The sequence below is a fragment of the Pelophylax lessonae genome (genome assembly GCF_965119305.1).
Source record: "Pelophylax lessonae genome assembly, chromosome: 1".
In the NCBI taxonomy this organism is placed as follows: domain Eukaryota; kingdom Metazoa; phylum Chordata; class Amphibia; order Anura; family Ranidae; genus Pelophylax; species Pelophylax lessonae.
Window position 1 is genome coordinate 215,031,095 of NC_138768.1, and position 26,145 is coordinate 215,057,239.

Below are 26,145 nucleotides of genomic sequence, written 5' to 3' on the forward strand. Positions count from 1 at the left end.
CTTCCCAAGGCAATGGACCTGGATCCCTGTATGTCTCCAAGGGGTGTATGTTGCCAAAGACAAAAAGGTAAAAGGACCAATGGTGCAGTACTTCAAACCAGGATTTGCATAAAAATAATTTTATTGCACTCACCACAAAATGGACAAAAATATGCAGACAAAGCAGACAAAGTAGTTGTAAAACTGCTGTAAAGCAGAGGCTCCTTCCGGTTTGTGACGTTCTGGTTGATGGCAGACTCCACCTACATGTTTCGCGATATGTCGCGTCATCAGGGGTTGAGTGGTCTGCCAGACGCCGGACGTCAATTAAATACACACGCTCCACAGGAAGTACAGGACCCGGTGACCAATACACAAGCTCAATCAGACGAGCACAGGAACCGGAACTGAACCCCTGGAACCGCAAGTGACAACAAATGGAGCGCAAAAGGGAATACAGACATCCCGGAAGCCATATCTAATAATAAACACTGGAAAAATCAAATCATACAGAAAATGGGTGATAATTAACCTCTGTTCAAGGACATATATAGGAGACCCTACTCAAGGGTCAGCCCGATAGGCCACAAGTGCATGTTATGCAGGAAAAAATATTGCAACATGCTCCTAACCATAATCATATGCAGCTTAATACATAATTCATAGATGACCCTATTTATGACACCCCAAAAGGGAGGTCACCCAATATAAAAGTGTAAGATAAATCCTTAAATTAAGGCCAACCAAGCCCAATGAATAAAATTAAAAAAGATAACAAACTTATTTGATTATTTAAAAATTCAAAACCCATCAACCTGAAATGATCACAAGCCAGAAGAGCCAGCAAATGTTTTAAAATACTGAAAATCAGTGGCGTCACTATGGGGGTGCGGTGGGTGCGGTCTGCACCCGGTGACACCCGCCAGAGGGGTGACACCACATATTTCCCCAGCTGCCTGCAGTGCAGTCTTCACTTGTCACTGTGTACACTGAAGTAGTTGAAGCTTTCAGCCGTACACCGCCCCTCCTCCTCTTGCTATGATGTTTTCCTTCCTGTACACAGAGGAGGAGGAGGGGGAGGAGGCAGTCCGAGGCACCACGCTGCCTGAATGGCATTCTCCGTCAGGATAAGAGAAGCTGGCCGTCTCTTGATTGCACAGATATTGCCACCCCAGTGAGTCTGAAATGGCTGTCTACAAATACATTTGTATTGCACAATTGCTTGGACAACGAGGACTTTTATTTGCCATATTACAGGATCACAAGCCTAGTCCGTAACCCTAAAACGAGACTGCATAGTTGAGCTGGGACAAGGTAAATTGCAGGTAACCCTTCAACTGCTGGCACATTATCACTGGAAGGGATCGTTCATGTTCTTTTTAACTTCAAGAAAATTGAACTTCAACAGTATTTTACATTTTAGTAAAGTGCTGCTGTAATATGCCATGTACTATGTCTCCAGTCTCTCACAGTCTCTTGTACACTACAGAAGCAGGTCCACAATCTCCAACACCCCCTGTACCATGTCCGCAATCTCCAACCCCCCCACTGTACCATGTCCGCAATCGCCAACACCCCCTGTACCATGTCCGCATTCTCCAACACCCCCTGTACCATGTCCGTAATCTCCAACACCCCCTGTACCATATCCGCAATCTCCAACACCCCCAGTACCATGTCCACAATCTCCAACACCCCCTGTACCATGTCCACAATCTCCAACACCCCCTGTACCATGTCCGCAATCTCCAACACCCCCTGTACTATGTCTGCAGTGTCCAACACCCCCTGTACTATGTCCGCAGTGTCCAACACCCCCTTTACTATGTCCGCAGTGTCCAACACCCCCTGTACTATGTCCGCAGTGTCCAACACCCCCTGTACCATGTCTGCAATCTCCAACACCCCCTGTACCATGTCCGCAATCTCCAACACCCCCTGTACTATGTCCGCAGTGTCCAACACCCCCTGTACTATGTCCGCAGTGTCCAACACCCCCTGTACCCTGTCCGCAGTGTCCAACACCCCCTGTACCATGTCCGCAGTGTCCAACACCCCCTGTACCATGTCCGCAATCTCCAACACCCCCTGTACCATGTCTGCAATCTCCAACACCCCCTGTACTATGTCCGCAGTGTCCAACACCCCCTTTACTATGTCCGCAGTGTCCAACACCCCCTGTACCATGTCCACAGTGTCCAACACCCCCTGTACTATGTCCGCAGTGTCCAAAACCCCCTGTACCATGTCCGCAGTGTCCAACACCCCCTGTACCATGTCCGCAGTGTCCAAACCCCCTGTACTATGTCCGCAGTATCCAACACCCCCTGTACTATGTCCGCAGTGTCCAACACCCCCTGTACCATGTCCAGAGTGTCCAACACCCCCTGTACTATGTGCGCAGTGTCCAAAACCCCCTGTACCATGTCCGCAGTGTCCAACACCCCCTGTACCATGTCCGCAGTGTCCAACACCCCCTGTACTATGTCCGCAGTGTCCAACACCCCCTGTACCATGTCCGCAATCTCCAACACCCCCTGTACCATGTCCGCAATCTCCAACACCCCCTGTACCATGTCCGCAATCTCCAACACCCCCTGTACTATGTCCGCAGTGTCCAACACCCCCTGTACTATGTCCGCAGTGTCCAACACCCCCTTTACTATGTCCGCAGTGTCCAACACCCCCTGTACCATGTCCACGGTGTCCAACACCCCCTGTACTATGTCCGCAGTGTCCAAAACCCCCTGTACCATGTCCGCAGTGTCCAACACCCCCTGTACCATGTCCGCAGTGTCCAAAACCCCCTGTACTAGGTCCGCAGTATCCAACACCCCTTGTACTATGTCCGCAGTGTCCAACACCCCCTGTACCATGTCTGCAGTGTCCAACACCCCCTGTACTATGTCCGCAGTGTCCAAAACCCCCTGTACCATGTCCGCAGTGTCCAACACCCCCTGTACCATGTCCGCAGTGTCCAAAACCCCCTGTACTAGGTCCGCAGTATCCAACACCCCTTGTACTATGTCCGCAGTGTCCAACACCCCCTGTACCATGTCCGCAGTGTCCAACACCCCCTGTACCATGTCTGCAGTGTCCAACACCCCCTATACCATGTCCGCAATCCCCAACACCCCCTGTACCATGTCCGCAATCTCCAACACCCCCTGTACCATGTCCGCAATCTCCAACACCCCCTGTACCATGTCTGCAATCTCCAACACCCCCTGTACCATGTCCGCAATCTCCAACACCCCCTGTACTATGTCAGCAGTGTCCAACACCCCCTGTACTATGTCCGCAGTGTCCAATACCCCCTTTACTATGTCCGCAGTGTCCAACACCCCCTGTACCATGTCCACAGTGTTCAACACCCCCTGTACTATGTCCGCAGTGTCCAACACCCCCTGTACCATGTCCGCAGTGTCCAACATCCCCTTTACCATGTCCGCAGTGTCCAACACCCCCTGTACTATGTCTGCAGTCTCCAACACCCCCCTGTACCATGTCCGCAGTGTCCAACACCCCCTGTACTATGTCCGCAGTGTCCAACACCCCCTTTACCATGTCCGCAGTGTCCAATACCCCCTGTACCATGTCCGCAGTGTCCAACACCCCCTGTACTATGTCTGCAGTCTCCAACACCCCCCTGTACCATGTCTGCAGTGTCCAACACCCCCTTTACTATGTACACAGTGTCCAACACCCCCTGTACTATGTACGCAGTGTCCAACACCCCCTGTACCATGTCCGCAGTGTCCAACACCCCATGTACCATGTCCGCAGTGTCCAACACCCCCTGTACCATGTCCGCAGTGTTCAACACCCCCTGTACTATGTCTGCAGTCTCCAACACCCCCCTGTACCATGTCCGCAGTGTCCAACACCCCCTTTACTATGTACGCAGTGTCCAACACCCCCTGTACTATGTACGCAGTGTCCAACACCCCCTTTACTATGTACACAGTGTCCAACACCCCCTGTACTATGTACGCAGTGTCCAACACCCCCTGTACCATGTCCGCAGTGTCCAACACCACCTGTACTATGTCCGCAGTGTCCAACACCCCCTGTACCATGTCCGCAATCTCCAACACCCCCTGTACCATGTCCGCAATCTCCAACACCCCCTGTACCATGTCCGCAATCTCCAACACCCCCTGTACTATGTCCGCAGTGTCCAACACCCCCTGTACTATGTCCGCAGTGTCCAACACCCCCTTTACTATGTCCGCAGTGTCCAACACCCCCTGTACCATGTCCACGGTGTCCAACACCCCCTGTACTATGTCCGCAGTGTCCAAAACCCCCTGTACCATGTCCGCAGTGTCCAACACCCCCTGTACCATGTCCGCAGTGTCCAAAACCCCCTGTACTAGGTCCGCAGTATCCAACACCCCTTGTACTATGTCCGCAGTGTCCAACACCCCCTGTACCATGTCCGCAGTGTCCAACACCCCCTGTACCATGTCTGCAGTGTCCAACACCCCCTATACCATGTCCGCAATCCCCAACACCCCCTGTACCATGTCCGCAATCTCCAACACCCCCTGTACCATGTCCGCAATCTCCAACACCCCCTGTACCATGTCTGCAATCTCCAACACCCCCTGTACCATGTCCGCAATCTCCAACACCCCCTGTACTATGTCAGCAGTGTCCAACACCCCCTGTACTATGTCCGCAGTGTCCAATACCCCCTTTACTATGTCCGCAGTGTCCAACACCCCCTGTACCATGTCCACAGTGTTCAACACCCCCTGTACTATGTCCGCAGTGTCCAACACCCCCTGTACCATGTCCGCAGTGTCCAACACCCCCTGTACCATGTCCGCAGTGTCCAACACCCCCTGTACTATGTCTGCAGTCTCCAACACCCCCCTGTACCATGTCCGCAGTGTCCAACACCCCCTGTACTATGTCCGCAGTGTCCAACACCCCCTTTACCATGTCCGCAGTGTCCAATACCCCCTGTACCATGTCCGCAGTGTCCAACACCCCCTGTACTATGTCTGCAGTCTCCAACACCCCCCTGTACCATGTCTGCAGTGTCCAACACCCCCTTTACTATGTACACAGTGTCCAACACCCCCTGTACTATGTACGCAGTGTCCAACACCCCCTGTACCATGTCCGCAGTGTCCAACACCCCCTGTACCATGTCCGCAGTGTCCAACACCCCCTGTACCATGTCCGCAGTGTTCAACACCCCCTGTACTATGTCTGCAGTCTCCAACACCCCCCTGTACCATGTCCGCAGTGTCCAACACCCCCTTTACTATGTACGCAGTGTCCAACACCCCCTGTACTATGTACGCAGTGTCCAACATCCCCTGTACTATGTCCGCAGTGTCTAACACCCCCTGTACTATGTCCGCAGTGTCTAACACCCCCTGTACCATGTCCGCATATGTCCACAGCAGGCTCTTTTCCTCGCTCAGTCCTCCAGAGAACAGGTAGCGAGCTGTGGGCTGTCAGTTTATCTTACCCATTCCCCCCCCCCCCCTTTTCTCCTGTCAGCAGTGCAGGAGAAGAGAGAGTAGCTCTCATCTAATTGCCACCCAGCTTACTGCCCCAGCTGTTTCCCTTCCCGCTGGCCACCGCAGAGGGCCAATCAGAAGAGACTAGGGGGGCATCATGGGACATGTAGTTACGGAAGATTGGCAGCCCCATTTGTTGTCCACAGGGAGCAGACCACAGCCCCCAGCATGCACTATGCTGGGGGGAGAGATTGAGGACTGAGAACCTGGGAAAGAGCTGAGGGAGTGAGTGCTACACCATAAAGAGAGGACTGTGCTGGGGAAAGTCAGATAGAGTCACACTTCCCAGCACCACCAGAGGGAGGGCCACACTGCCCAGCACCACCAGAGAGAGGGCCATGCTGCTGCCCAGCACCACCAGAGAGAGAAAGATGCGTCACCGCCAGGGTACAGACGGGCTACACTACTGACCAAAGTCAGCCTGGTCAACCCAGAGGGAGCGAACGTCTAACCAGAGGGATCACTGCTGCATTTTTTCTGGGTCTGGCAGGATGGCCTATCAACCATTATCCGTTACTACTCCTAGGGACTGAGCCATTAGGAAGTGCCTAACCTGCTATCCTCTAGGCCTTACTGACCGTCGCAACCTGCTACAAAAAACTCCCAACGCTGAGCTGCTGCCCGGCCCGAATATAGGGGGGGGGGGGGTGACACCATGTTTTACCGCACCAGGTGACACCAACCCTAGTGACGCCACTGCTGAAAATACTAAAATATTAGCATATACATAATTAAAAAAGAAGGAAAGAACCAGGCATTTTAATAAATGAGGAAGTCAAAACTAAACGCAATTACATCAACTGTTGTTAATAAAGGAATTGATATCTAGATCCACATTGAAACCTAAAGGTCTAAAGAATTTGATATGATAAATCCACTTGGTCTCAAAATTTCACAACTTGAGATGTTTGCACTTTTAATTTTAACCTAGTATATTTTCCATTACCTTTAAAACTCTTTTTAAAGGTCTTTGCTTGCAGTTTGTAGTTTTAATTTACACTTACAACCTTTTTCCATTCATAGAATGCTAATGACATAGTCTGCAGACACTTAGTTGTTTTCCCATACTGTTCATAGATATGTCTATGTGTCTATTAGATCACTTCCTGTTTTCACAAGGAAGCTTGGATGTATCATCACAGCCATTGGACGCTGTGATGACGTAATTTCCGGCCTGTATGGATGTGCTATGAGATTGCCCAATCACTTTGTGAATATGGAGGTGTATACAGTTTTCACTCCCCCCCATAGTGACATGGCTGTCCAGGATTGGCTATTGAGAGGGAGGCTTGACATGCATGCAGTCACCATGTTGGATGGGCATGGTGTGTTTTTAATATAGAAGTCACATCAGCTGTTATCTCTGAACATCAGGACTATAAATATAAGGTATGTAGATTCAGGCACCAGGCTAATTCCTTTGAGGATGCTATTTTTAAGGAAACGCGTTAGGAGTAACATGAGTGCCTATATTTTCTGAATGCTTCTTACCACCTGTGAAATTGTAAGTGTATTCCTTTATCTTCCAATAAATTGCCCATACGGTATTATGCTATGGTGTCCTTTTGGTTTATCCCTCTCCGCAATCCCATGAGTGGGGACTCCTAGGCATTCCCGTGCGGACCGGTTTGGAAGATATTCATCACCACCTGTGAGACGCTGCTGAGGTTCCTGTCTATTCGGTACCGAGGACATCTACATATACAGCGTGTATGACCCATTTGCTGTACAGTACTTTAGGTCCATACCATCTGGTGAGCACATCTTAATTCTTTTATTCCTTTGGTGTGGGATTTATTGTTTGTTGCAGTTATTTCACATGCTGGAGTCAACACCTTTTTCAAGTCACAGTTTACACTTTATGGACATTTTGGACTTTGATTTTTTGCATTTTTTGCATTTTGGTTTGATTGTTCTCGTTTTACTTTGTGCACATTTACTCACACATTTTTAGCGCTGCACTATTTTCCTTAATATTTTGATCACCATCACTGTCGGTTGGAGTGTCAGCAGCTTTATATTGTGTTTTACTTTACAGATTCGTTTTAAGTTAGCGCAGTTTATTCACAGATTTTTCACTTGATATCACAACATTTTTTACTGCAGCTTTCTATTATTTACCGTGGAGGTATCTTATCACTTTTTCACATATGGATGTGTTTGAGTATAGAGCCACCAGAACCTTCACATCTGATGGGGTGTTTGTATCCACTAGTTCTGATACAGAAATTGGGGGCATTTTTTTAAGGCTCAAAAATGTGATGGGTACTGAATTACATTTAGAGTGGGACCTAGCGTTTCTGGAACATTATATTTCAGAAATCATGGTGCCAAGTAGCTTGAGGTGGGAAGTTTCCCCCCAGAATGGTGATACTGCATTTGAAGCATGGTTCACCTACTTTAATGATGCTGGGGTGAAACTTCTAAAACACCTTATAGAGATTAAAAAGAAAAAATTGGTCTCTATAAACAGAGAGATTAAGGACCTTAAAGAAAAAGTTTCTCCACATAATACTACATCCGAATATAAGAAATTATCCCTCAACTTACAAAAATATTTGGAGAAAGAAGAACGAGAACAAAAAATTAAAAAACAAAAAAAGTACTCAAGGGATGTCGGTGATTACAAAAACCATGTTGTATTTCAGTGGTAGAAGCACCTTTTAAATACAAATTCTGCAGAAGTATCCCCCATGGAGACTACTGAGGTTGAGGATGCTGGGGAAGGTCCTTCTCACACCCCAGTGAGAGTACCCAGCAAGCCCATCCCTAAGGGTCGTCCTAATAATAAAAAGGGAGTAAAAAATGGACAGGGGTCAAATCAAGGCCAACAGGTGAATCGTAAGGGTCTGCCTGATAATTACTCTAATCCTCAGTATGTAAATTCACCTCAAAGTGGATGGCATGCTAGGGATAATTCTAGAAGAGGTGATTCTCCGCCTCCATATAGAGGACAACGACAGCACAATAATTTTACACCCGAACCTTATTATTCCAATCAAGGGGTTCATACTTGCAACCGATTCTCACCATTGAGACATCAGTCTAGTCGTGAGGATCAGTATCCCTATATGGATAATGAGTGGGATGACCGTAACCCGTCTCCATTTAATTACAACCAACGGTTCCCCAATTCCAACGAACAGGGGGATTTTCCCCAGGAGGTGAACAACAGGAAAAGGGGACCAGAACAAAGAGAGGGACAAGAGGGGGGTGGAGGATTCAAAGGCAAAAGGCCAAGAACCTAAAAGGTGAAGGTATCTTCAATCTGAGCAAAGTTCAATTGACCCCTGACGAGATAGCCACCCTTGACAAAGGCTTCAAACCGTTAAACAAGTTTAATGCTTTTATAGACGTGCATAAGTTTGTCCGCAAACTTAATGTCCAGAGATACATTTTGTCTAATCCTCGAGGTGTCTCTTCACACAGATCCATCTCGAGCATTAAACACTCTGGACTTTGTAACCCTTCAGTTTTCAATCCTCCAGGCCCTGTATCTTCTTCAGTTAATGTTTTTAAAGAACTTGTTTTAAAGGATTTAGCTCAATTATCCCCGAAAAAGGGATTTCTCAAGCCAGAGATAAAAAATGGTCTCAAATCACTCTGTGACAAGAAAGATCTGGGTATCCGCCCTGCCGATAAGGGGGGCGGTATCGTCATTTAGGATAAATATGATTATGAGACTGAAATGATGAGAATCCTTAGTGATAAGGATACATATATTCAATTATTGAGCAATCCGGTTGTATCTTATAAGAAAGAACTCACTAAACTTATTGATAGGGGTTTTAAAGAACAAATTTTAGACAAAAAGGAGAAAGCCTACCTTATACCCACAGCACCTAGGACACCTATTTTATACTATTTACCTAAGGTGCATAAGGATTCTGCTCACCCACCAGGTCGTCCTATAATGAGCGGTATTGAATCCATTACCTCGAGAATAGGGAGATATATTGATTTCTACTTGCAACCGCTCGTACAGTTAACACCTTTGTACTTGTGGGATACAAAAAATGTAATCAATATTCTTCAAGATTTGGTGCTGGAGGGGGAGCATCTGCTAGTGACAGCAGATGTTGCCTCCCTCTACACCTGTATTCCACATACTCGTGGTTTTGAAGCAATGAGTCATTATCTGAGGATGGATACTTCCATCTCTTCTCCCTATTGTGACTTTATTTTAGATTTATTATTATTTGCCTCCAGTCACAATTATTTTTGGTTTGATGCCATTTTTTATTTGCAGCAGGGAGGTGTTGCAATGGGAGCAAAATTTGCTCCAAGCTTGGCCAATTTGTTCATGGCCAAGTGGGAGGAGGATGTCGTCTATCCCCAAGCTAGGTCGGAACTTACCTTGTGGGTTTGCTACATAGACGACATCCTCCTCCTATGGAAAGGCGACAGGATATCTCTGGATTCATTTATGAGCTTCCTCAATCAGAATGATAGGGGCATTCAGTTGTCCTATGAGGCGAGCGATAAAGTTATTCATTTTTTGGATCTCGAGATATCCTTAATCAACAATCAAATAATTACCAACACTTACTTTAAAGCCACTGACCGCAACTCATATCTTCCCATCGATAGTTGCCACCATAAAACTTGGCTTAGCTCAATACCTAAAAGCCAGTTTACCCGGCTCAAACGGAATTGTACTCGGAATGAGGACTTCCTCAAACAGTCTGAGATCCTTAAGAAAAGGTTAATAGCCAAGGGATATAAATCTACTGATCTAGAGGCAGATATCTCTAAGGTGTCTCAGATTGAGAGGACTTCCTTATTATTAGAGTCACGAAAACAAGACGATTCCGACTATGCCAAATGGTCCTTTTTTACGGAATTTTCCTTGCAACACAAATGCATTAAAAATATCATTAGCAAATACTGGGATATACTCAGAAATGACAGAGTTTTGAATGCTGTCCTTCCTGAATGGGCTATGGTCACATTCAGAGGAGCTCCCTCTTTTAGGGGCCAATATCATTAATCCACCGGTTAAACAGACTTTATTTCACAATTTCATCTGGCTTTTTCCATGCAAGAAATGTAATGTGTGCAAATGGAATGGAGACAGTAGAAGGAAATTTTTGAATTTCCAATCTACCGCCACGGACACAATATACCATATCAAATTTTTTGCCACATGTACCATCACGCACGTGGTGTATTTAATTACATGTCAGTGCAAAAAACAGTATATCGGTCGGACCATTAGAACATTCACGGTTCGAGTGAATGAGCACATTTCTAACATAATTGCAGGAAAGACTAATCATAGCGTGCCAAAACACTACCTACGCCACCACAACAAAGACCCTAAAGGCACTGTGTTTCAAGTCATAGACAAATATACAGTTCCGTGGAGGGGTGGGTCCAGTAAACGTGGAGTTTCCCGTCTTGAGACCTACTGGATATACACCTTACAGACATATGTCCCCTATGGGTTAAATGTTGATTGGGACATCAATGCTTTTATTAACACTTTGTGAAGCATATGGATGTCCCCTCCACACTTTTTTAGTTTTTTTGTCTTTAGGTGTAACACTTATTGAAATAAGTCTGTTTTTTCCCCCTTCCTTCATCACTAATTATTTGCCCCCTTTTACAAGTGATAATTATGGAATCATGGCTAATATCTCCTTTAGTATTTTTAATGAATATGCCTTTCATAATGAAAGTTATATTACGCCCCTATCTTTCGCTCTTCCAATTCAAATTTTTCACATATTTAATTATTTTACACACAATTTTAAAATTTGAATGTAAATTTTAATCATATTTACAGTGTGCTTAATAATGTACAGTTTTGTTCCCGCTCCAATTATGTGCTCATATGTTTGCACTTTTCATTTTAACCTAGTATTTTTTCCATTACCTTTAAAACTCTTTTTAAAGGTCTTTGCTTGCAGTTTGTAGTTTTAATTTACACTTACAACCATTTTCCATTCATAGAATGCTAATGACATAGTGTGCAGAAACTTAGTTGTTTTCCCATACTGTTCATAGATACGTCTATGTGTCTATTAGATCACTTCCTGTTTTCAGAAGGAGGCTTGGATGTATCCACACAGCCATTGGACGCTGTGATGACATAATTTCCTGCCTGTATGGATGTACTATGAGATTGCCCAATCACTTTGTGAATATGGAGGTGTATACAGTTTTGACTCCCCCCATAGTGACATGGCTGCCGGGATTGGCTATTGAGAGGGAGGCTTGACATGCATGCAGTCACCATGTTGGATGGGTATGGTGTGTTTTTAATTTAGAAGTCACATCAGCTGTTATCTCTGAACATCAAGACTATAAATATAAGGTATGTAGATTCAGGCACCAGGCTAATTCCTTTGAGGATGCTATTTTTAAGGAAACGCGTTAGGAGTAACATGAGTGCCTATATTTTCTGAATGCTTCTTACCACCTGTGAAATTGTAAGTGTATTCCTTTATCTTCCAATAAATTGCCCATACGGTATTATGCTATGGTGTCCTTTTGGTTTATCCCTCTCCACACTCCCATGAGTGGGGACTCCTAGGCATTCCCGTGCGGACCGGTTTGGAAGATATTCATCACCACCTGTGATCCAGAGATGCTGCTGAGGTTCCTGCCTATTCAGTACCGAGGACATCTACATATACAGTGTGTATGACCCATTTGCTGTACAGTACTTTGGGTCCATACCATCTGGTGAGCACATCTTGATTCCTTTATTCCTCTGGTGTGGGATTTATTGTTTGTTGCAGTTATTTCACATGCTGGAGTCAACACCTTTTTCAAGTCACAGTTTACACTTTATGGACATTTTTGACTTTGATTTTTTGCATTTTTTGCATTTTGGTTTGATTGTTCACGTTTTACTTTGTGCACATTTACTCACACATTTTTAGCGCTGCACTATTTTCCTTAATATTTTGATCGCCATCACTGTCGGTTGGAGTGTCAGCAGCTTTATATTGTGTTTTACTTTACAGATTAGTTTTAAGTTATACAAAGTAAAAGGATAGAGAAAGATGGGGCTTTGCGGGCCAGTGGGAGTAGAAGGATCACGCCAAAACCAATTTATAAAAAACAAATTAAATTTTATTCAAATTCCCATTAAAAAACACGGGCGATCACGCACATGTTCAAAAGTTTTAAGTTAGCGCAGTTTATTCACAGATTTTTTACTATGTTTCAGTATTCACCAGTGGTAAGTGGAAAAAACTACCTAAGCTCAGTGAATGGACCAAAATGATATTCTATAAATATTGCAAGCCCCAGTTCATACCATGAAGCATAACTCACCATCAATTCTCTATTCAGGCAAAGCATCACCAAAGCACACTTGGTCAATCTGATGCAAGATTGATTGAAAAGAAGAGTTTTGGTTGTGCAAGGGTTCATATAAAACATTTAGATACTTTTATAGAGTACAAGAGTGAATATTTTTACTCCACACTAATTTCTTTTCTTTATTGGTTTATAAATGAGGCACAGCCTGACCTGCCTAATGACTAGTTAGAAGGAAGGAGCACATAGAACTGCATGATGTACCTGTACATTATAGCTGTATAGGTATTATTCCCTGTGCCACAGCAGGTGCCTAGTAACACACCATTATCATGAATTGACTTAAACATCAGGGCTGAGATTTATGACGTTTGGTGGTAAAATAAGTGTTCCTTTTAGTTCTTTCACATATATAATATGTAATGTGCTTTAGAATTCCACAATCCAAGTTACTTTACTCTCTAAGTTATGCTAAATAATTATTACAAATGTTTTCCCTTAACCCATGTTAAAATGTCCACCTTATAAGGTTCTTAGATGTGAACAATAGATTGATAATGTACAGGGTTGCTAATTGCAGTGCCTTAATAACACACAGTAGCATGTACCACTGAGACACCACACACAAAGATGAAAGAAAGCAAAATCTTTGCCACAAAGATTATTATAGTAAATCTCTAGGCAAACACCTCAACATACATTTGAAATACTGTACATATACCTTTAACCTGTAAAAGGATTTGTAACTCTTCTTATTTACACACTTTTGCTACAAAGCACAGCCAGACAAGTAATAAACATTCTGATTAAACAGTTCATCTTCCTGGTTTAGCAGTGTGTTGGCAGGTGTTAGTGCACTTTAATTGTCGCCTCTCCTGTAGTGATGTTATGGTGGAGATAGTGTCCCTTTATATGCCAGCTGTGGGTGGAGCCTAGTGCACTTGGGCTATGAGACAAGGACACCCCTGATCACCAAAGATGTAGTGTTGTGCAGTGAATCTGCAATAGAGAGCCCTCTTTAGGGCTGAACTGCCACGCCGGTGAGTGAGGACACTTGGGAGCAGACAGAGAGACCTTGATCCCCCCCCCCCCCCAACCCTTCGCATAGCAGGTCTTGTGGCTTGGTTTAAAGCGACTTCTGAGCCTATGGATGATCTCCCTTCTGTGTGGGAAGGGAACACCCTGTGTGGAAAGCACCAATGATAAAGACTACAACATTGGGGAAGATTACTGTAACTATTTTGTGAGGCATTGAAGACCTCTGCACAATATATGGGAAATCATGAGAAGGAGGGTAGTTGTAATGGAACCTCAACCCATACTGTACTTGTGGACTTCGGTCAGTATACGGCTTCCTCCCAGTCGTGAACATAGATACCAGATTTTCCCAGCCGCCCCATACAAAGCTAGCCGACAACTTAGCTTGTACTGGAATCTCAGTTTATTGAACAGTCACACAGAATGTATATACAGCATGGACCTCCCCCTCCTGATAAGATTACCACACACGGGTCAGGGGTTGCCTGATTACATTATCATATGCAGATGAAATTGTATACAGAAATAGAATTAGCCTGAACTAATTATCTAGCCATCTGGACAGAAACAATGTGAGGTCATTAATATTTAACAATGGAACAGACAGACTGAACACAATCCACATCCCACCTCAATAGACAGACAATAGAGAGAGCCTGCCAGTGACAGTCTGTCCGTCTCCTACATTGAAGTACATGGAATACACATATAAGCATTGCTTTGATTATTTAGGAGCCACAGACTTCATGGCAACAGGCTATAGGTCTCATAGTGTAAAGTGGGATTAAAAACTTCATATTTCTTGAGAGATATTGTTGATGAATATTACTCTCCCATTTGAAGTTATCCAAAACACTGCATTGGTAAATTACCATCCCCTATATGTTCAAAGTGCCCTGCTGCTGCGGGTACTTTCTTTCATATGTTTTGGGACTGTCCACTGATACAGACCTTTTGGTCGGCTGTGACAGATTTCATTGCTAATCTTACACAACTAGCTAATATTTGTAACCCCCTTCGATGCCTGCTGGGCTATGTGGATGAGGAGGATGTTCCTAGTCATACTAAATTGTTTTTGCGATTGGCTTTCTTTTATGCTAGGAAATCTATAGCGCTACGTTGGAAATTCGCCATTTCCCCTGACATACCATTCTGGATCTCACTTATCAATAAAGTACTTCTCTTTTATAAAATGACATATGAGGCTAGAGGCAGTCCTAAAACATTTCAACATATTTGGTCCCTTTGGGTTGACTCTGATCTTACAACCTCTTCCTCCTGCAAATGAACCCTCTTAAAGTCTCAAAACTATGTATCCTAGTTTTGTTTATACTGAATGTTTGACCTCTCCCTTTTCCTTCTACGCCCCTCTCCCCCCCCCCCTTCCCCCACCTGCATGTCTCCTGTCCATGCTCCTGCTGTGATGATTTTCACTGTGATAATTATGTATGAGATTATGTATGAGCTATGCCCACACGGGCATCTGACACCATAGCACTGTTTTTCTTTCTTTCTTTCCTTGTTATTTTTTGTTGCTCCTGCTCTTGATTTTACATGCAATAGATTCTGTATTTTCTCTTAATGTTGGTTGTATGTATTGTTTGATTTGCATAATAAAAGTTTACCTAAAAAAAAAAAAAAAATACAACATAAAATGAAAGTTAACATTCCATATAAGTCTTCCATAAAGCAGGTCAAGGGTTAAGTGGATCATTAATTTGAGCAAAGACCATTGCAAGCGTTGAGTATGGCAAACCTGCAAGACATCCAAGGTGAGTGGATGTTTTTAACTGATTCAGTTGAACTACCAGACAAAGGTGAGTTTTCACTAAATTTTCCAACAGTAGAGAGGAGATCACGTTATCATTTATGACTTTACTTGGTGACTCAACTTGATATTTATTTACTACCTTGAAAAAATAGGATTAATAAGAATTTTCAAAGCATTTGGATGATTCCTGATGTTGCCTGTACAAATATTAATCTGGTGACTGGAAACTGAAAATAAGCCTTTATCCTTTACAGCAGCAAATTCTGAAATTTGATCTGTAAATGTCACAAGTCAAAAATGTTATTACAGAGAAACTGGTGCTGGGAGTTTGATGCAATGTTGACTCAGTAACAGCATAACCATTTACATAGCAAACAAAGTCCACTTGCTTTCACCAAGCAACACAATTACTTTTTCATATGCAGTGAAAATTTAGAGTTTAGTAGCAATGCTATTTTTTAGTCTTACCTTTAATGTATCATTTAACCACATTTTCTCTCCAATTTCAAGCAAACAAATGAAAAAGTAACAGACATAAATGGAGCATGCACTTTTCTGCTTCTAACTTGCTGCTGCAGGAGACAATCTGGATCACACAAATTGCTAGGGATCACGAAGTATCCAGCCAATGTGACAACAAGTACACACATGCTTTAGAAGTGGTGCAAGTTACCAATCACTTGTTACCTGCGATTCTTTATCGAAGTGAACTGGATGATTTTGCTGCAACTTTCAAAAAATCATTCATCAATGCTATTCAGTGGTAATATAATAAACCTTTTCTATATAGGATTTCCCAGAAACAAGCAAATATCTACATTGGCAGAGGAATGAACTTAAAAAAAAAAAAAACACATTCCAGAGAATAAACAGAAACTTGTAAGCGTCTCTCCATACCAACATTAGTGGTACTCTGTTTCAGTATCTGTCCACACAGCTACAGCTCTGTCTGATTTGTAATACCACTATTGCTTATATTGCTTGATATCTACAGTCATCTATAAAAATGCCATTTGTACCTCTCCTGCCTAAAAACCCAGTCCACAAATGCAAAATGCTATTAGGAGAACAACAAACAAAAACTTCCTTTTCACAAAATACATCTTTTATGAACATAGAATCCCATTTTGGCAAAATACATTTTTTAGGGTTCAGGAACCAACTATCACTGTTTACAAAATTGTAAATTGAAAAATTTCTGCGCCCCTCTGTGCCTAATTTAACCCAGTGGCTGTAATAGGACTGCCCCAGATATCTAGAAAAGTTGTTATTACATTATATTATATTATATTATATTATATTATATTATATATTATATTATACAGTGCTACAAACATTGTTATTTCCTGTGACCAACTACTGTATGTGTAGCACAATTCCCAGCCGTTTTGCTGGATATGAGTCTGCCTGGGTTAACGCTAGCAACAACAGCACATTTAAGCATGTTCTCCAAGTGTGAGCACTCACACAATGACCAGTCCAGTATCTTTGAGTTTTTATATTTATTGAGAACTTGGATGGGAGAAGGGAATGAGTGGGATACTCCTTTGGCTCAACTATGCACAAACTGCTAGGGGCAATTCAAAAATGCCGTTTGGCGCTGACATGACGCAGGCTGGATGCCGGTCAATGCCGATTAACACTGGTTAACGCTGGCCTCCTGCCTGTTAATGCTAAACTGACTTTTGACTGCTTTCCTGAATGAAGAAGTTCTCTTTAAGCTCCCTTAAGCACTCCCTGCTGAGGTAGCTTCATGTATACTCTGCTGCACTGCTGAACACTTCAGGGCCCACACCGGCGCCCCCTTTCACTCTCTTATCTTCAGGGCTTAGACACTGGCACTCCCTTTCCTAAGCCTCCTCTACTGGTTAGCTGACTCCCGGATCCCTTTGACCTTCTGGAGTGGTCCGCTCTCCGAGGCAGATCCCTGAGCGGTTTCAAGTACTCATGACACTGTTTTTCCCTAAAACTTCTGCCCAGCAGCTCCACTCGGTCCACAGCACTCTGGGTCCCTCTCTGGGTCCCGACTGCCCAGGACACCTTCACTAGCGCTGACAGGAGGAGAGACAGCCGTCACCCTCCTCCTGGGACTCTGCTTCCTGCCAAAGACGCCCCGTCACATGCTCCACTCAGATTTATATCTCATCCCAGGGTGCATTGTGGCAAACTCCGCCCACTGAGATAGCCATAAGCCCTGTTGTGCTATTGGCTAGGTTTCCTCCACTGTCTAATAAGAGCCCTCATTGTAAACAGTGGGGAGACTCCCCAGGCTCAACAGGTCACACCTGGAAACATGTGACAGCCTAACTAAATGATCAGGCCCCCCTGATATGCAGACAGGGCCACCTATATGCTTTTTCCTAACACCTACCTAGGAGGGTGCTACATATGCAACTCTCCTCAAATCATTATTTTATATACACAAGCCTGTATATGAAACATAAAGTGCAAACTATTTAAATATGTAGCAAACCCTTTTACAGTTAGTGCCAACATTACAAACTGACCAGTGCTTATAAAGTTCCATCTGTGAATTCATACCTAAAAAAGACCCTATGCCTATAGAGAATAAAACAAAAATGCATCATTAACCACTTCAGCCCTGCCCGCCACAGTTTTACTGCGACAGGCAGGCACTCCTGGGCAAAGTGACGTAGCACTACGTCGCTCGCTCAGGAGACTGCAGGGGGTGAGCGCACGCCGCTGGGGTCCGATCTGTCCGCCGCAATGTCGCAGTTCCGCGAAAAAAATCGCAGACATCGTGACAACGTTGCCCCCTTGACAACGTCGTAATGACGAAACGCGTTGGGAGTAGCTAGTTCAGCGTCACCACGTCACACCCGGAAGCCTGAGGTCGGCCATCTTTCTGGTGGAAGTTGCATCGCCGAGAACCTCCGGTCTACTGCAGTGTTCATATGATCTGTTTTATCCTTTGTGGGTGAGTGCATACCCTATTTTTATCATTGATAAATCATTATTGAGGTAATACACTATGGGCTTGTCCCGTCTGTTTATTGTCCCCCACTTTCTGTGAGGCATCCTGTGAGGCATCCTGTGAGGGGTCTTGAGGGGAGCCTATGCCGGTTCCATCAGGTGGCTTGGATATCCTGGGAGCAGCTACGCTTGGGAGATAGGATGGAGTAGTCCTAAACTACCCGATGCGCTTATCCCATTGCTTTTTCGGTAAGGGGCTGTGTATGGTGGTCGGGACCTCACGTTGTTTGTCATCTTCTTAATCACCAGGGTGGATGACCTCGTCAGTTTACCTATTTTGAACTGTCCTTTTTTGTACCATTGGCTTCATTTGCTGAGAGAATCATCTTTTTAATACATCTGTTTGGACTGTATATTATTTCCCTTTTTGATCTTATTGGTTTATGATTCAAACCCACATACATTTGATTATGAGACTGTTATACTTCTGTGCAGTTTAGCCATTCACGTATATATTTAACACCATTTACTGTCATTGGTTTATGTGTAATCTGCTTCATGTTATAGCGCAACTCCCCTTTTTTGTTCCTTTAACTATTTAATAAGACATAGATGCTAAATCTAGCAGAATTTTAATTCACATAATTGCAGTACAGATGATGTTTTTCTAGTATTTTGAAGTGTAAGAAAACAATGGGTGGATTTACTAATGGAATAATAGACTGCACACTTTGCATTTGCAGGTGCAACACTCTTTTTCCCCAGAGCTTAGTAAATGTGGTGATGTATCCGTTTATAAAGAACACCCAATCAGGTGTAAGGAAAATAAAAAACAGCATTTTTGCTTACACAACAGAGCTTTACCACATTGACTATGCTCTCGCAGTCTATTTGCCTTTAGTAAATCCACCCCAATTACTTTTCTAAGCCTTGTCTCTGTGAAGTACTAACACCGAAGGAGCATAGAAAAGACAGGAAGGGTCTAGCTAAGACTAAACCAACTAGCCTTAAAAAGTAGGGGAGGACAGAGGCAGATACTAAACCACCCTGGCTTCTTCAGGGATTTGGATATGAACTATAAACAAAATATACATATATGAGAAACAAAATATAACAATTTAAATGAATAACATCCATTGATTCCTTTGATATTGAGATTCATTCATGTATGACTTCATGTATGTTATGTTTTTAACTTTATTCAGTCACATGTTTGTATGTACTAATAAAAATTAACAATTTTACATTTATATAAGCGTTCTTTGCTTTCTTTCTAAGGATATGGCTTGTCATTCATATTATATTAGTGAGTACCTTAAAAGTCCCATACCCTAGAATTTTCTAAACTTTTTGCATCTTTTAGGGATGTTGGTACTCTATTAAATTTGCTTATAGCCCCTCCCACATTCTTTCAGCTGTTTTTATCAAAGTCTTCCTGTAATGGACTTTAACACATACTGTATAATAATATAATAATATCGTGGGACTGACAATTTATTATATATCGTATCCCTTATTTATTTATTAGTAGCGCTGCTAATGCTGGATTCTGCTCTTGGTGTTTAGCATATGTTGTGTCTGTTATTTTATTTATAGTGGCTGCTGTTTCTGTGCCCGATAACTTGTTTATACGTCTTGTGGTACAACTTTTATTGTGAACTGCTTAGTTCCATCCATTAGCACTAGGTGGAGGCATTAATTCATTCTCTTTTGGTGCTTCCCTTATTTTATCTTCCTTTAATGATGCTACATTCTGTGGCAAATGTATGTCCCTGCATAATTAGGTATCATCAGCAAATAATTGGATTTTTGACTTACCGTAAAATCCTTTTCTCTTAAGCTCATTGACAGACGCAGACTTCTTGATTAATATCAGTAGGGATATAATGCCCCCTACAGGAGTAGGACACTAGGCAGGAAAAGTTCTGGCCACACCTTATGGGCAGTCCCAGGGGGTATATCCTCTCTCTCCCTGCTACAGGATGTCAGTTATGTAACAAAGCAGTGTCAGAGAATTCAACCTAAACCAACTCAAAAATAGAGGGGCGGGTCCTGCATCTGTCAATGAGCTTAAGAGAAAAGGATTTTACGGTAAGTCAAAAATCCAATTTTCTCTGTCGCTCATTGACAGACGCAGACTTCTTGATTAATATCAGTAGGGACATCCCAAAGCAGTGCCACAAATGAGGGGTGGGATAACAGAAATAAAAATCCAATCCAGAAGGCCCAACCGGAGCCAACCAGAAGCATCAAGGACTCATCGAACAAAAGGATGAGACCCAACTGAAAAAAACAAAAAACCCCCGAGGTAGACCAACGGTCCCCTCAAACAGCAGCCTGCAAAACCTTGTGGCCAAAAGAGGCATCCACCGATGCCAGCACATCAACTTTAACCTGATGGCGGAAGGCCCAGGAAGCACTAAAAGCCCGAGTAGAGTGCACCTTAACAGGGAACGGAGGAACCCGACCCTTAATAGAATAAGCCTGCACCACCGTCTGTCTGATCCATCTGGAGATAGTCGCGGCAGACGCAGGCAACCCCTTTCTAGGGCCAAAAAGTGAATCGGCCTTACGAAAAGAGTCAGTAGTAGCCAAGTACACCCTGATCGCCCGAACCACATCCAAGGAGTGTAACGCAAACTCCCGAGGATGACTGGGCTTAGGACACAGGGAAGGTAACACAATATCATCATTCAAATGAAACTCTGAAACCACCTTAGGAAGGAAGGATGGATTCGGACGAAGAACCACCTTATCCCTATGAACCACCAGATATGGGGAACGACAGGACAATGCGGCCAATTCCGACACCCTGCGTGCAGAAGTGATAGCCACCAAAAAGGCCACCTTCTGGGATAAGGTAAGCAAGGGAATCTCCCTAATATTTTCAAAGGGAGGTTTCTGGAGAACCGACAACACCAAATTAAGATCCCAGGGTGGCAAGGGCGCGCGCACCGGAGGAGCCAGGTGCCACACCCCCTGGATGAAATTCCGCACCAAAGAATGAGTAGCCAGTGGCCTCTGGAAGAAGATTGCCAATGCTGAGACCTGACCCTTGACAGTGCTCAAGGCCAGCTGCTGCTCAACCCCCCGTTGCAAAAAGGCCAATATCCGAGCCACCGAATAAGAACGTGGAGGAAACCCAAGGGATTCACACCACGCGATATAAGACTTCCATGTGCGATGATAGACTTTTCTGGAAGTCGCTTTCCTCGCTTTAATCACAGTAGAAATAACTGAAGCAGACAAACCCCTGTCCTTCAGCACCTGGCTCTCAACAGCCAAGCCGTCAAAGCCAGTAAACGTAAAGCAGGATGGACGATCGGTCCCTGAGAGAAAGTCGCCAAGGAGCGTCTGCGACCAGCCTGACCTGAAGAGGCCATTCCCCTTGATCCAAGGTCTGACGGCTGAGAAAGTCCGCCTGCCAATTTTCCATACCCAGAACGTGAACTGCAGACAGAGCCGGAACAAACTGTTCTGCCCAAAACATGCTGGCCACTTCCACAGCCGCTAGAACACTCTTGGTTTCCCCTTGATGGTTGACATAGGCCACGGCCGTGGCATTGTCCGACTGAATCCGAACCAAGCAGCCCTGAAGATGCCTGGTCCGGTGAACCAGGCAAAACCTGATCGCCTTTAGTACCAACACATTTATCGATAACCTGGATATTTTCAGAGAAAAGGGCTTCCCCTAACTGAGCATCGGAGACCGAGGCCCCCAAACCAGAAACTACCTGGTCCGCTTGCTCAGCCGGATCCGATTGTCTAGGAAATCGGAATTCCAGTTCCATTTGGAAAGAATCTCCTTTTGGAGAGTCTGCATATGACACTGAGCCTGCGGAGACTCCGCACAAAAGAGGAGGTCGTCCAGGTAGCCCAGGACCGATATGCCCCGCTGCTGCAACAAAGCCAGGACTGGGGCCCAAATTTTGGTGAAGACCCGGAAAGCAGAGGCGAGACCAAAGGGTAACGTCACAAACTGATAATGGTCTGCTCCCACCGCAAAGCGCAGATACCGCTGGTGTCCTGCGTAAATGGGAATGTGAAGATAGGCACCCTCTATGGGCGCCATTTACATCCAGTGCTGCACTGCCCCCAACAGAGCCATTAGGCGATTCGGGGACAGTCGCATATTGGAAGGGAAGGACCGTACCGGTAGAAATGATCGCAACTCGATCTTGTGTTCCAACCGTATGACCTCGTGAACCCATTTGTCTTGAATACTGTAGAGCCACGGGTCCGGGAATCGGCGAAGACACCCCCCCACCCTTGATCTGGGTGGGGGCGCACCTTCAGGCTGAAGCGGTCTTATCCTCAGGTCTGGAAGAACCGGATTTTTGCTTACCAGACCAGGGTCTCTTGAAACCCCCCGGGGGGCCCCGGAGCGAGCGAAAAAACTTCTTGTGAGGTGTAAAGGAAGGTCCCTGTCTACGACGAGGTTCCTTACCTTTATTAGCCTGTGGTAGAAAGGTGCTCTTGCCCCCAGTGAGATCCTTAATAATCTCATCCAAGGTAGCACCAAACAGGCGATCCCCCTGAAAAGGGAGATCAGTCAAGGCTTTTTTGGAATCCTGATCCGCCGACCAGCACTTCAACCATAGCATGCGCCGGAGGACCACCGCCGAGATCGACACATGCCCCAGCAATGGAGCAGCGTCCAGTACGGCGTTACAAACAAACTGTAGCCCCTGCACCATCTGCTCCAGCAAATCCGTCACGGCAGGGGGGAGACTTCTCCCCTCCAGGTCATGGCGTAACAGCTTGGCCCATTCCGTCAACGTCTGCGAAACCAGAGCAATGGTAAACACTGACCTCAAGGCCGACCCTGCCAGGGAGAATATGGAACGGGACACAGATTCCGCCCTGCGATCAACCGGTTCCCGAAAAGACGGGGAATCCTCCAACGGGATAACAGTAGCCTTATTTAGTCTGGAAACCGGCGGATCCACCGAAGGTGGCACCGTCCATTTCTTAAGGAGGGACTCTTCAAACAGGTAGCGCCTAGCAATCCGTTTGGGCATCCCAGGGGGTCGTTTTGAATGGACCCACTCCTTTTTAATGATATCGTCAAAGTATTTGGGAAAGGGAAACACCTTCGCCACCCTGGAGGGCTTGCGAGTGCCAAAGGCAACTTCCGTATGAGCTGCATCCGCAGGTGCAACCTCCAGTTTTAGGGTCTCCCGGACAGACACAATCAGTGCGTCCACCAGTGCCTTGTCTTGCGCTATGGCGGAGGCAGAAAGGTCATCCTCACTATCAGAGGAGACAGGGAGTGAGACAGCAGCCCCAGAGGAGGAACCCGCAGTAGCAGTGACTGGCTCAGGATCAGAATCTGAGGCATCAGACAAGACAGGGGTAGGCAGGGGTCGCTTTTTAGCCCCCCGTCCCTGACAGGCCACCTCCACCCGGGACACAAATTACTCCAGGACCGCTGAAAGCGCATCAATGGTGAACGGAGAATTGAGAATCGAGGCCACCTCGAGGGGATCAGGTGGGGACACATGTGCAGCAGGGTCCATGGCAACCCCAGGGGAACCCTTCAGCAAAATATGACAAAATTTAAAAAAAAACTTTTTTTTTTTTTTTTTGCAAAATGTCACCCAGCGCTGCAGCGCCCCTCAATGGTCAGACAGCGTGCCTCTAGACCCCCTCAGAGAGAGAGAGAGACTCCCAAAAGGCTCATCACACGATGCACCAGAGTTCAACAGGACTGCTCTCAGCGTTTGTCTGCATGACAAGTCCTGTGGAGCAATCTTCCTGGGTCTAGGGAGGGGCTCCTCCCCCTCACACGCCCTCAGTAACTCCCACAGCTGCCCAGCTCTGCAAACAAAACGAGCTGGGTGTACCAAGATGGCCGCCCCCATGAGCCACATGAGGGACTCCAAACAAATGGCGACCCCGCGTGCTGCGGTGGGAAGGGGGGGGTCCCCACATTCACTAACAGACGATCGATCGGCAGGTAGGCCCTGGGAGCCAGGGAGGAAGCCCCCCGTACAACAGCCGTCTGCACTCGGGACCCCCCCGCCCCCTTAGCAGCTTGCATGAACGGCTAGCCACCCCACACACACACAAACACCCCCCCATAGGGGGGAAGGGAGGGGGGAGAGGGACACCACAGGGGGAGGGGGCACAGGGGAACAGAGGGGAACCCAGATTAGTGTGGGTCCGACCGTCCCAGGGAGGGGCCCGGGTCCACCCCAGAGTCAGCCATGAGGAGCAGGGGGGAAACATTTACTCACCATACCGGAACAGGCGGACTGGGGGTGCTGTCGGCCAATACGGACACTGCGACTCAGATTCCGACTGGTCGTAGGCGACCTGGCGAGACGTTTAACTCGCGGGGCCAGTCCCCGTCCAGTGGGACTATGTCGCGGCCGACCCAGCGCGGAGCTAGGGCCTGCACGCGCTTGTAGGCCGGCTGGGGTGACCACCGGATCTTAACATCCAGCCCATCGCCCAGATCCAGCATAATTGCTTGAAGATCTCACAGGAACAACTGGAGAAAAAAGCTAACTAAAAAAGATTTATCTAAAAAAGCTTGCCAGGACCAGAGATCCCAGCAAGGAACTTAGGTCCTTACTCCTGACTAGGCAGAAAAAAACTGACATCCTGTAGCAGGGAGAGAGAGGATATACCCCCTGGGACTGCCCCCAAGGTGTGGCCAGAACTTTTCCTGCCTAGTGTCCTACTCCTGTAGGGGGCAGTATATCCCTACTGATATTAATCAAGAAGTCTGCGTCTGTCAATGAGCGACAGAGAAAATTAAATTGAGTTCTTAATTCTATCCTCTTTATTAATATTAAAGAAATGCAACAACATTGGTCCCAAGACAAAACACTGTGACACACCTCTCACCATTTTAGACCATTCAGAGAAAGAGTAGTTTATCACTACTCTTTCTCTGACCCATTCGTGTAACCACTTTCCTATCCATCTAAATACAATTTCATCAACTCCAACAAACCTTTTTTTTTACAGTTTATGAAGTACAGTATCAAATGCTTTAGCAAAATTCAGACAAATGCTATATACCAGTGGTCCTCAACTCCGGTCCTCAGGGCCCACTAACATGCCAGATTTTAAGTATTACCTTGGGGAGATGCAGACTAGAGTACTGCAATCACTGAGCAGCAAATGATATCACCTGGGATGTATTTCAGTTATCTTGCAAACCTGGCCTGTTAGTGGGCCCTGTAGGCCAGGGTTGAGGACCACTGCTATATATATACTATCAATCTTTATTTACAGATTGGCTCTACACATAGTCCCTACTTAGTTAAGATTACTTCCTGCCAGAGGAGCGCCAGTATGGTCTGATGTCCGCCAGGACTTTATCCCCATTGGTGGTTCCTCATCGCCCATGTGGATACAGTATATAGCCTTCCTCTGCCCTTTCTGCCCTACTTTGTATTGGTTCTGATGGGGATGCCGGTCATTCTTTACAGTCGAGCGAATGGATAAGTCTCAATTAGTGGATTGTATCATGAGTTATTATATGTAATTGCAATTTAAATATAACCTCTTGTATTAAGATATGGAGGTTTGAAACCATTGTATATGCTTTCTAATTTTTCTTGGTTGTGGATTATTGTATATTTTTTCTTTCTCTTC